Source organism: Felis catus, chromosome C2 (assembly GCF_018350175.1).
Source record: "Felis catus isolate Fca126 chromosome C2, F.catus_Fca126_mat1.0, whole genome shotgun sequence".
Classification (NCBI taxonomy): domain Eukaryota; kingdom Metazoa; phylum Chordata; class Mammalia; order Carnivora; family Felidae; genus Felis; species Felis catus.
Window position 1 is genome coordinate 155,686,063 of NC_058376.1, and position 12,235 is coordinate 155,698,297.

At 43.5% G+C, this 12,235-nt stretch overlaps 2 long non-coding RNA genes across 2 annotated transcripts in view; both read right to left on the bottom strand.

Annotated features, from left to right (window-relative positions):
- The window catches only part of LOC111562325, a 202,153-nt gene that overhangs the window by 16,934 nt on the left and 172,984 nt on the right, over positions 1-12,235 (bottom strand). The window lies entirely within an intron of this gene.
- On the bottom strand, positions 67-2,257 carry LOC111562326. Its single transcript, XR_002745524.2, has 3 exons — positions 2,094-2,257; positions 1,641-1,732; positions 67-201 (listed from the first exon to the last, which is right to left on the bottom strand). It is a non-coding gene; the product is annotated as an uncharacterized LOC111562326 (long non-coding RNA).

The window sequence follows — 12,235 nt, forward strand, 5'->3', positions numbered from 1 at the left end:
AACATTAAAATTTTTTTTAAAAAAAGAAAGAAAGATTTGGATTTCAAAAGAAGAAATTAACTGCAATCCTTTATGCATTATATCTTTATTTCTCAGCTATGATTTTAATAACTATTGGACAGCTGTAGATTCTAGAATGTTCTCCTGGAAAGTACTTGAACACAGGCGTCTATGCTTCCATATAAGTGTAGAGCTGTAACCCTGCAAAGGCAGCCAAATTAAAAATAAGAACAATACCTTCTTGGGAATCTTGAGGACTCTTCCAAGGACTCATGCCTAAAGGGAACATCTTACCTCTCCTAGAGGGTAAATAACACTGATGAACTTCCCTGACCTAAGTTAATGCTACCCTACACAGCTCTTGACCTCCAAGATGTTACCACAATACTTCTGAATAGTAGATGTGCCGCCCCCTGGGCACAGAGCACATATGGCTCTCGGTTGTCATCACTCTGTGTTAGAGTATTTCATCATGGGATTTAAAGCAAATGTCCCTTAAAGCAAGAAACCATCTTATTATGTTTATTCATAATGCCTAGCAGTCACCTCATACATAGTTAGTGCTCATTAGGTATCTGTCAGTTATATAAAGATAAACACACCATAATTGGGATATATGGAACTCCAACCATGCCACATTACCCTTGAATCATTTGAAAAAACAAATTTTTAAATATGTTTAAAAATAGTGATGCTTAATTTACATGAGCCCTTCAAATTATTGTCATCCTTAAATGAAAATATTTCAGAACCGTAGCTTCTCTCCCAGGAAATATTTCTTTTAGTGAGTTCTCTTGCTCAAAATAAACCTCAATAGCCATCCCTTCCTATATACTTCATTTCTTCTTTGATTAATTCTTATTTACAGAAATCTTTTCCCAAATTCATCTAATATTAATTTTCTCTCCCTATAATCCAATCGCTAGCTAATGATTTTCCTAATTCCACTTCATTGCTGAATGTCAGGTCAGACTAAGTCAGCTCTATTGAGAAGGGTTATATGTGCCTGTAGCTGGTCTATAAGGTGGCTATAGGAAATTAACTTCAAACCTTGGAATAAGTGTGACATCGGAGATTTACATTGATGGAAGAGATTGGCCTTGGGTTTCCCACATTCAGAGCAGTCAAGTTCAGGGCTTCATGGGGATCCAATTAAGGTAACTAGAGTACATAATTTTTAACTCTTATTTAAACAACTTAATTAGTGAATCTAAAAAAAGGAATAAGATCTATATGGAGTCTAGGAAAAGTGGCACTAATGAACAAGAATCTAGCAGATGAGAAAGTTCTGGTCACTAAACATAGAATAATCTCATTTGTAGCCTAGAGAAAATACTCCCCTATGGTCATTCAATTTCATTCCTTCTGAGTCTACTCATTATTACACCCCCCAGTTACAAAGATATATAGCCATTATCTCAGCGCCAAGAAAAACGTTCTTGGGCATCAGGCACCATTCTACGGTCACAGGAAATGAAATCTTACTTTGTAAATTAATAAATAGTATAGAGTCAGTTCCCTGAACCTCATCAAATCTGAGGGAGTGGCAAGTTTGGTTTCTGGGATCGCCCACTACTGTTCTGACTCTGCAAACCCTCTGTAGGAAGTCAGCCAGCCCCTCTTGAGTATCTTCAACTCACCATCTCTGTTCTCAACATTCTATCCGAAAACACCTTGGAAAGTCCCATTCTTTTCACCACACTTGCAAATATTTTCTTGTCTGTCCAAGACGCTAGAAAAGCAATGAAAGATGGCCATTTGCCAACTGCCAATAAATACAATGCTGAAACTCCTCATGTCTTATTTTGGGGATAACTGTTCTACATTCAAATAACTCTCCATTTGACTTTGAAGCAAAACATCTTCTGAATCAAATGCATAAGCCCTACAGGCACCTGCCTGATGGAAAGTGAATACATTCTGGGGCTAAACAGACATGGTTTGAATTCTAGACCCATTTGCATTCACTTGCTATATGAGATTAGACGAATCCTTAATCTCTCCTTTCCTCAATGTCTTAATCTGTAAAAATAATAATACTTACATCATAAAATTATGATAAGTATTCAAGGAGAGAACTTCTATTTAAGTACCTGGAACATAATGGTTATTATTCATTTCCGTTTCCTCAAGCAACCTTCTCTGGCTGATGGCTTCAGTAGCCAGTAGCATCTGCAGAACCTGTAACATCTTACTGAAAGGAGTTCCATTCTAAAATTCTGTTCTAGAATTATTATTCTAGCAGTTTTTCCTGGAACTGCAAGCCATAAGTTGATTGTCTGGTGTCTAACCTTAATGATATCCTTATTATCAGCTGGCACTCCAAAAACATGGGTTTTATTTTTTTTTATCGTTTATTCATTTTTTGATAGAGAGAGACAGAGCATGCGTGGGGGAGGGGCAGAAAGAGAGGGAGACACAGAATCCGAAGCAAGCTCCAGGCTCTGAACTGACAGCACAGAGCCCGACGCAGGGCTCTAACCCACGGATCGCGAGATCATGACCTGAGCTGAAGTCGGACACTTAACCGACTAAGCCACCTAGGTGCCCCTATTTTTATTTATAACTAAAGCTTTCTTCTACATTCCTTTAAGAGCACTTAAATTTATTACATGCATAGCCTATATTTACACATCTAATACAGGGCCTAGCATAAAGCTAATTTTCCTTCTTTCCAATAATTACTTATAATAAGGTTGTTAATATCAAGAACAGTTGTAATTTGTGTTATATATATATACATGGTGAGGTCCAAGAGGAAGCAGCAAATTTGACCATCCATCTATATGTATTAGAATACTTCCCCTAGTGGCTGCTCCACCTGAAATCTGTTCTCTAGCTCCAATCCTGGATGGTCTATGCCCAGGCTTTGGAATCCAACTCTCGCTCTTGACTTATAGCCTGTGTCCTTGAACAGAAAAGATCGCAGACTGTAAAATGCATAATAATGCAGACTTGCAGATAAGCACACAAGTCTAAGATCTGGAGAAAAACTGGGACAGAATGGAAAGAAATTATATTCTGGGAAAACAAGCACATTTCTTGCATTAATTTTAGATTTCATCCAGCTTTGACCTATCCCTGCTGCCAGCTATGTTATTTCTGAGCAAAGCACCAGGATTTGTGCAGAAGGCCACTAAATATTTTATAAGGCAATAACAATGTTAGAAGTCCAAAGTATTCTTTTAGAAATCTGGGGGGGGGGGGCGGAAAAGTCAGACCTAAAGATTATATTTCACAGTAATTTGGTTAAATCAATCTTGTTCCAATATCTGAAACAGATTGTAAATAGAAACAATCACAAATAATGCACAAGAGACTCAGCTGAACTTGTCCAGACTCCCAGTTCCATTGTCCATAACGATAAATATGCCTCTCCACAACGTCTGGAAACTCAAAAGTCCATTTTCTCCTGTTTCTGTTGCCTCTGAATCCCTCGCTGTTTTGAAATCCATAGCACCGTGACCTCCTTTACCAGTTTCCAAAGGAAAGCCTGGTGGTAGACTTGGGCTACACATGGAGACACATTACCTCCCAGAGCTCACAGATTCCTGGTTTCACTCCCAAGCACGTCTAGAACAACCAATGAAACAATGTCTCCCATTAAGCACACGAAACAGATTTAGAACACACCCTGGCCCCTTGGGGTAGAGGAAGAAGGGGTAACTAGTTCTGCCCTAAGCTCTTGTAAAAATGCTTTCCCTTAAAGATACCTTTCATTTTCTCCAGAGAATTCCAGTGAATTTTATTTCCCCAGTTCATTACACTATGACATTCAAAATGGCAGTCTTGGACAGAGTTGGAAACTAACATTTGTGAGCGTTTATTGTGTGCCAATCACTTTGTGTTTATCTTCTACACTCCTCACAAAGCCAACCCTGTGCAGTCTGCATCATACAAAATAGGAAACTTAGGTTCAAAGAGTTTCCATCACACTCCAGTTCTCAACATAAGCAAGTGATGGAACTGGAGTCTAACTCAACTCAGACTGATGGCAAAACCCAACTTGCCCCTAAAGTCCAACTGCCTTCATACCTAATCTCCTATCAAAAACCATCCACTCAACCAGTTCCAGATTAACACCTCAAGTTGTGGAAATACACCAAGGAGTAGGAAAGGTAGCAGGGGAGGTCCAACCCATATCAAGAGATAGCTCCATTCACTCTTCTTTTCTTTCCCAGTAAAGAAACCTCATCTTCCAAAGTGCTTCCTCTGAGCAACATTGCTACTGTCCTGTGAAAAGTTTCCAGGTGACTCCAGCAAGCAATGTCAAGAAAAGAAAAGCCCATATTTTACTGATCTGCAGTTAACAAAAAGCAAGGGAGTCTTTTTGGATCTTCTGCTTAGAGAAAAAGGAGAAGTAGAGGAAGGGGAGGAGGAAGAGGAAGAATGAGGAAGAGAAGGAGGAGGAGGAAAACGAGAAGAAGGAGAAGGAGGCTGGAGGGGGGAGAACAGGAAGGGGAGAGAGGGAGGAGGGGAGGAGGAGGGGAAGATGGAGAGGAGGGGGAGGAGTCGATGCAGGACAAAAGAGAAGGGGGAGGGAAGAAGAAAGAGAGGAAGAAGGAAGAGAGCTTTATCTATGTAAATACCCTTTTATGTCCCTTTTATGTCCTCCATTTTAGAAAATCTAACTGGGGCGCCTAGGTGGCTCAGTTGGTTAAGCATCCGACTTCGGCTCAGGTCATGATCTCGGCTCAGGTCATGATCTCGCACTTCGTGAGTTCAAGCCCCACGTCGGGCTCTGTGCTGACAGCTCAGAGCCTGCAGCCTGCTTCAAATTCTGTGTCTCCCTCTCTCTCTGCGCCTCCCCTGCTCACGGTCTGTCTCTCTCTGTCTCTCAATAATAAATAAATGTTTAAAAAAAATTTTTTTAAGAAAAAAAAGAAAATCTAACCGACTAGCTGCCCCGACCATTTTTATTTCACATTTATGCTGACATTTCCTAATTGCAAAAACCATAGGGGATATATTTACAAATACAACAGTAAGGGAAGGCAAAACCTTTCATGTCTGGCATAATCTACTTTCCAAAGCATCTTTAAACGTTTCTTTCCTGGAGGAGATGTTTGCTTTAACCCTGCACAATGTCTGAGAAAGAAAAACCCTAACTTCCTTTTGAAAGCATCAAATCTCAAGATCCCATTTTCTGTGGAATTTCCCTGTGTGTTATGCATATTTTCCCGTGTGTGTGTGTGTGTGTGTGTGTTTATGGATCTGTTGGGGGCAGGCAGAACAGACCTAAAGAATAAGGGACAACCTGTTAGCAAAGTCCCTGGGATGTACAAAACAAGAAAAACATCAACCAACAGCCAGCTTAAATCACTTAAGCACTATCCTCAGGTGATACAGTATGATTTGTACAATAAAAGTATGTAAAAGTATAAACACCCATCAACAAGGGAAGCAATAAATTACAGTGCAATCACACAGTGAATCTTGTGCAATCAGTACAAATAAATTAGAGCTATATATAGGCATGGAACAATGTCAACGATATTTGGTAAAAAGAAAAATACATATATGATGTGACAGCATGATACATATGTCTACGAGTTTTATTATAATTAAACATTTATAACTGGGTCATGTGATTCATGCTCAATAAAGGAGGTTTGGGAGGTGTTAGCAGCAATTGTCTCTGATGTCTGGGACTACAGATGTCTTGGTTTCTTCCGTTGGCTCATCTGTATTTTCAGTTCCTACTGTAATGAATATGCATTGTTCCTTTAAAAATATATATTGTGTTGCTGGAAGGGAGGTAGGGGGATAGGCTAAATGGGTGATGGGTAGTGAGGAGTGGACTTGTGAGGAGCACTGGGTGTTCTATATAAGTGGTGAATCACTAAATTCTGCTCCGGAAACCAATACGTGCTGCACTATAAGCTAACTAATGAATTTAAATAACATCGTGGATGATGAAAAATTTTTAAATATAACAAGAGATGTTTCTGGCAAACCCAAGTGTCTGCGGACTGAGATCCCCACAGTAGGTAGAAGCCCTCCTCAGGGTTGTCAGATCAAGCCCATTAGGGGCAGTGTCACCTCGACACGCATGGCTTATGCTCCTGCACAGCCAATGACAAGCATGAGCTCCAACGGGCAGGGGAGCAGCGGGCTGGAACTCACATTATCTTAGGGGCTCCCATGGCAGTTTTGTCACCAGAATGAAGCTTGACTTCCGGGACAAGAAGAAGTACACATCCTTTCCGCAGTATTCGGGTACCTAGTGCCGAATAGCAAACATCCTGCAAATTTAGTGACTTAAACAGCAGGCATGTTATTAGGCTCATGGATGCTGTGGGTCAGGAGTTTGAGCAGAATAGAGCAGGGATGGTTTGTCTCTGCTGCGCCGTGTCCAGAGTCTCGGCTGAGAAGACTCAAATGGCCGGGGACCAACTCATCCGGAGTTTCCTTCACTTACACGTCTGGTACCTGAACCAGAATGGCTCAAAGTCTGGGCTCCACGTGCACACCCACACGTGGAAGCACCCACATGTGGCCTCTCCGTACGACTTGGGCTTCTTGCAGCAGGGTGACCGGGCTGCACAGAGGAGTGTCACAAGAATGAGCCTCCCCAGAGAGCCAGCAAAATCCGCATGGCCTTTTATGACCTAGTCTTGGGGCTCACGTGGTGTCATTTCCATCATACTATTGGTCAAATAATGGCTAGACTATCTAGATTCAAGGCGGAAGGACATGGATGCCACCTCTTGATGGGAAGAGGGTCAACAAATTTGTGGCCGTTTTTCAAAACCCACACGTGGATTAATCACGCCTCTGCTCTGTAACAGCCACTGGAACTGGAGCTGGAAATAGGAAAAGTAGACACAGCGCTATACTGGGAATCAGAAGGGCTAGGTACCTCCCTGCCCTGTCTCTCCAATGACTCAGCATCTCAGTAAGAAATTCCATTTGTCCCTCAGCAAGATGGGAATAGTAGGGTTAGGGTGAGCCATATAAAATCACCTACACTCAACTATTTCTGACCTAAAAGACATTTCAATCGGTTCTGCCTGATGCTTGATCTAATGCTACATTGAAATGTAAGACCAAACCATGATAAGATATGAAATGCTCCTGAAGGAGAACTATTTCATGCTTATTTGTTTAGCTTTCTTGCACAGGATTTCGTAATATTTCTACTAAATTTAAAAAGAAATTGATATCCCCTGCTGGCATATTTCTTAATGTTGTTTTTTTAATGTGCATTTGTTTTTGAGAGACAGAGAGAAAGACAGTGAGGGAGAGAAAATAAGTGGGGGAGGGGCAGAGAGAGAGGGGGACAGAGGATCCAAAACAGGCTCTGTGATGACAGCAAGGAGCCTGACGTGGGGCTCAAACTCACAAACCATGAGATCATGACCTGAGCCAAGGTTGGGTGAATAACCAACTGAGCCACCCAGGCGCCCCTTTGCAGGCTTATTTTTTTTATTAAAAATTAATGCCTAGGGGCGCCTGGGTGGCTCAGTCGGTTAAGCGTCCGACTTCGGCTCAGGTCACGATCTCACGGTCCGTGAGTTCAAGCCCCGCGTCAGGCTCTGGGCTGATGGCTCGGAGCCTGGAGCCTGTTTCGGATTCTGTGTCTCCCTCTCTCTCCGTCCCTCCCCCGTTCATGCTCTGTCTCTCTCTGTCTCAAAAATAAATAAACGTTAAAAAAATTCTTAAAAATTAATGCCTAGTCCATTACCAGAGTATATGTCCTGTGAATATGGTTCTACTCTAATACATCCTGGTAACTATCTTTTCTAAAACCTTCTCAGGGTTTCATCTATGGTATTATAATTGATACTTACCTTTTTATTAACAAAATTCTGGATCCTTACCAATTTTACATCATATTTGAGGGGTTTTTTAATTTTTTTAATGTTTATTTATTTTTGAGAGAGAGAGAGAGAGAGTGAACAGGGGAGGGGCAGAGAGAGAAGGAGACACAGAATCTGAAACAGGCTCCAGGCTCTGAGCTGTCAGCACACAGCCCGACGCGGGGCTGGAACCCACGAACCATGAGATCATGACCTGAGCCAAGTCGGATGCCCAACCAACTGAGCCACCCAGGGGCCCCAACAACTGTCTTCATTTTAAAACTGAAAGTCCCATGACCTCCCTCAATCCCAAGAAAATAGAGCCCGTTCATCACCCACTGACTAGTCAACCTTGGGTGAATCATTTCTCCTTTATAAAATGCAATTTCTTCAGCTGCAAAATGATTTAAAACAATTTTTTTTTTTAAAAAACCTGATTTGTATACTTGCTGTGAGAACAATGGAAATAATGTTTCAAAGCACACTGTTTCATGTCTACAGGCCTTTTGTTACCTGACCCAAGGGCATCCAGACAGCTGCCCGGCCCTCGGTCTTGGTCAATAGCCTTTGTTATAAAAATTCCATAAATAATTCCGTGAGCGATGTTGTTCTCCCTTCTTTTCCAAAAGGGCTCTGTATGTCCACCGAAAGGCAGAGGAATCTAGAAGACCCCTGTATCTCAGGAAAGGTGACCCAGAAAAGGTGAGTTGGAGGAGCCCTGTATCTAAAAAATGTTTCCAGTGAGGACTTACTGTGCATTTCTCTTGCCAGATAAGAGTCTCATTAGCCATCCTTTTATTATTAGAACTGAATCTCCCTTTCCGCCCACCCCAAACGAAAAAGCAATAGCTGGAGAGGAAGGGGGGGGAGGGAAAGTAGGAAAGCTCTGTTTTCAGCAACTTTTGAAAATATTTTCCTTGCAAGAGTATCAGACACTTTGCCTTTCCCTAATGCAAATTAGCAATGGAGAAAAAAAGAAAATGCTTTCAGACTATTACACTAATAAAGAAGACATCAAGCCTCTGCAGTCGGAAAGCTGAGCAAGAATAATAATGAAATTTTTCCAGCCTATCGTCTAATTAAAAGTTGCCAAAATTAGCATATGTGCCCCTCCTCCCTCACTGTCCTCCAGCTCCCACTGCGCCTCTCTCCTTCCTTCGCCCCACGCGCTGCCCCACCTTCTCTCTCTCTCTCTCTCTCTCTCTCTCTCTCTCTCTCTCACCTGGAGACAGTAACCATATGCGGCCCCGATGAACGGAGAAAATGAAAATTACCTTCCTAGAGGAAGGAAAGTGCATTTGACATCCCCCTTGTTCCAGGACGCGAGAGATTCTGATACAATTACCTCCAAGAGGCTGCGGGCAGATGGCGCGCTCGGCAGCCCCGTGTCCTCGGCCAGCGGGACACTGCCGAGATGCTCTCCGTGACATTTTGCTCAAGATGTTTCCAGCACGCGAAGCCCGGAGCTGGCAACCGGCAAAGGAGCCTGCGGAGCGTTCGTGAGCCTGAAACGATGGCCAGCTCACACCCGTGCTCTGGGGGCCGCGCCCCCATCCCGGGGCCCGGCCCGCAGGCAGAGATCGGGGACGTGATCGATGGCCCCGCACCGTATGGACAAGCTCAAGAGGAAGCGTACGGCGGGAGGGGACGCCGAGGAGAAGTGGGTGAAGAGTGTGCCGGGCCTGACTCTGGCCCTGGCGGAGCCACTTTTTCGTCTGCGGGAGCCATGGCAGGAAGTCAGTGCGAGCTGCTGACTGCCAGACAGGTGCCGGGGTCATTAGCAAAGGAGAAGGGGGGCCGGAAGGCAGTGTGGCCCCGCCAGGGAGAGATGACTCTCCCTCTTGACTTTGCATCTGGGCAACAACCACTTTCCAGGAATTTCTGTCTACAGCCGCCAGGGTAACACATTAGCTGCTGTGACAAACAGCCCCAAACCCCGGTGGCCTCTGGTAATAGGGGCCCATTTCGCTCCCCTGGGTTTATTTCAGTCCCCGCTGCCCTGGGTGCCTCTTTTCAGAGAGGATCCCGCCTCCTTCTCTCAAACACACGGCCTCTGAGAACAGCCTGGGAGGGAAACCAAGAGCACGGACAACTGCACAGAAGGATTCGCGCCAGGCCCGGAAGCGTCCTTTGAATGTGAGGACACTGGGAATTTGCTGACCTTGGTGAGGGTAAGTGAGGTCGAGCATGAGAAGCCAGATAGAAGTGTGCTTAGTCTCCGTGATTAGTGCTCTAAAAAGACAACTAAGACTTCATTAATGTGTCCCTACTAACGAGGAATTTCCGATAATTGAAGCAAAACTGAACTTACTTTTGTCAGCACGTCTCACAGATGCAATTAGGGTGTAAATTATGCAGAATGGGGGTGCTGGCATATCTAAGAGGCTGTGCCATTTTTAGCCAACCTCAGGATTCCCCCCCAACAGGAGATCCTCTGAGCCCAGGTCCAAGTCTTGGTGTACGATGTTTGCACGTGGGGAGAGTTAAGTGAGGTCGAGCCTGGGCTCAAGAATGGCCTTAAAGGGGCAGCAAGCCCCGGAAGGGAGAGCTCAGCCACAGCGGAAGGGAGGAAGGAGGATGGGCAGAGGCGTGGCCCGCTGGGCTGACAACTGCCATGGCAAGCATCAGTGGGCCATCTTCACTCACGTGTCCACCGATTTGAGTGACCACAGCCCAGGGACCTCATTCTCTCCCACAAGCTGCCTCCAAGGGTCTCTACCCAGCACTTGGAGTTGCTGAGGGAAGTAAAGAGTCAGAGGCCAAGGCTGGCAACTGACTGGGGCAAAGGGCAGATTAGATCTGACTTCCGCCATCTCAGAAGCTTATCTATATACCAGAAATTAATAAATCTACTTAAAATCTTGGGGCACCTGGGTGGCTCAGTTGGTTAAGCATCCAACTCTTGGTTTGGACTCAGGTCATGATCTCATGGTTCATGAGTTCAGGCCCTGGACTGGGTTCTGCACCCTGCTTGGGATTCTCTCTCTCTTCCCCACTCACATTCATATTCTCTCTCTCTCTCTCTCTCTCTCTCTCTCTCTCTCAAAATAAATAAACTTTTAAAAATCTATTTAAAATCTCTTCTAGATATAAATTATGTAAGTCATATGTAAATTATATAAAGTGATTTCCTTTAATGTCTTTATACATTCAACCAACATTCATTAAGCACAAACCAACCATGTGTCTCACTCTGTGACAGGTGCCAAGTAAATATTCCCCTGGTTTCTTCCAAGAGTTCACAGCCTGGGACCTTATTGCAGGCTGCACTGAGTCATGTCATTTCACTAAAGAAGGAGTAAAACAGGGAAATGTGTGCTGCCTCTCATTGCAATAGGAGATAAACCACTATTAATCACTGTGTCAAGAGAAGCAAAGCAAATTTCTCAAGGTCACACAGCTAGGAAACGGCAGAGGCAAAATTCACATGGAAAGTAGAAGTCAACTTGCTGAAATCCATTTCACCTTAGACTTCATGCCTCATCAGACACGCCTCCCCACTGTTAAGTTTGCTGCATTTTATTTTTGGTTTCTGGAGTTTTTCAGTCCATACGTACTCCACACAGGGCCATAATTTGAAAAGTTCACTCCCTTTGCCAGAATGTCATAAAAGCTAACAAGATCATGTCTTTCAGTGCTTTGATCATATAGAAGACAAACTCAAGCAGAAGTTCATATTGTTATAGTGATTAGAGTGATTATAATTAATACGAGACAAACTAATGATAAGAACGTGATGTATTTATAATGTCTAATTAGAGCCATTTTATCATTATTTTCTTCCTATGCCTAATGATCATGATCATCATTATTAATAACGATCATAACCACAGGAAGACAATAACAACAATGCCGACGAACGGTTCAGTGCCGGCTCGGTGTTCTCAGAGAACAGTACTCCTCCAACAGTCTCTTGCCGGTCAGAATGACTTTTTTAGTTATGTTTAATTATAAATGACAAGCAGCATTACTTTTACAGAAGGAAGAAAAGGCAACTTGGGCCACCATCACAACACTGGGATGGCACCTCCCTCTTCTCCGGCTGACCAAGGTCAGCAAACACGTACTCAGCCATAAACCCCAACCCAACCTCTAAGCTGGCACCAAGGTTCCTCCATCAAGAAGCTATATGGCAGGAAGGGCTGTGTCCCCGCTTGCCCAGTGGGTCTGGTTCCTGGGACCACGAAGAAGGTACTATTCTGTTTTCATCCAGACTTGCAGTAGGACCCAGTTTGGTGGATAAATTTTTAGTTTAGACACTCAAGTGTGAACTTGACAGGGCTAAGGGATGCCTGGACAGTAGCTGTATATATATATATATATATATATATATATATACACACGCACACACACACACACACACACACACACACATACACACACACACACACACATACATATGTATATCATTCGTTCTGTTCCTCTGGAGAATG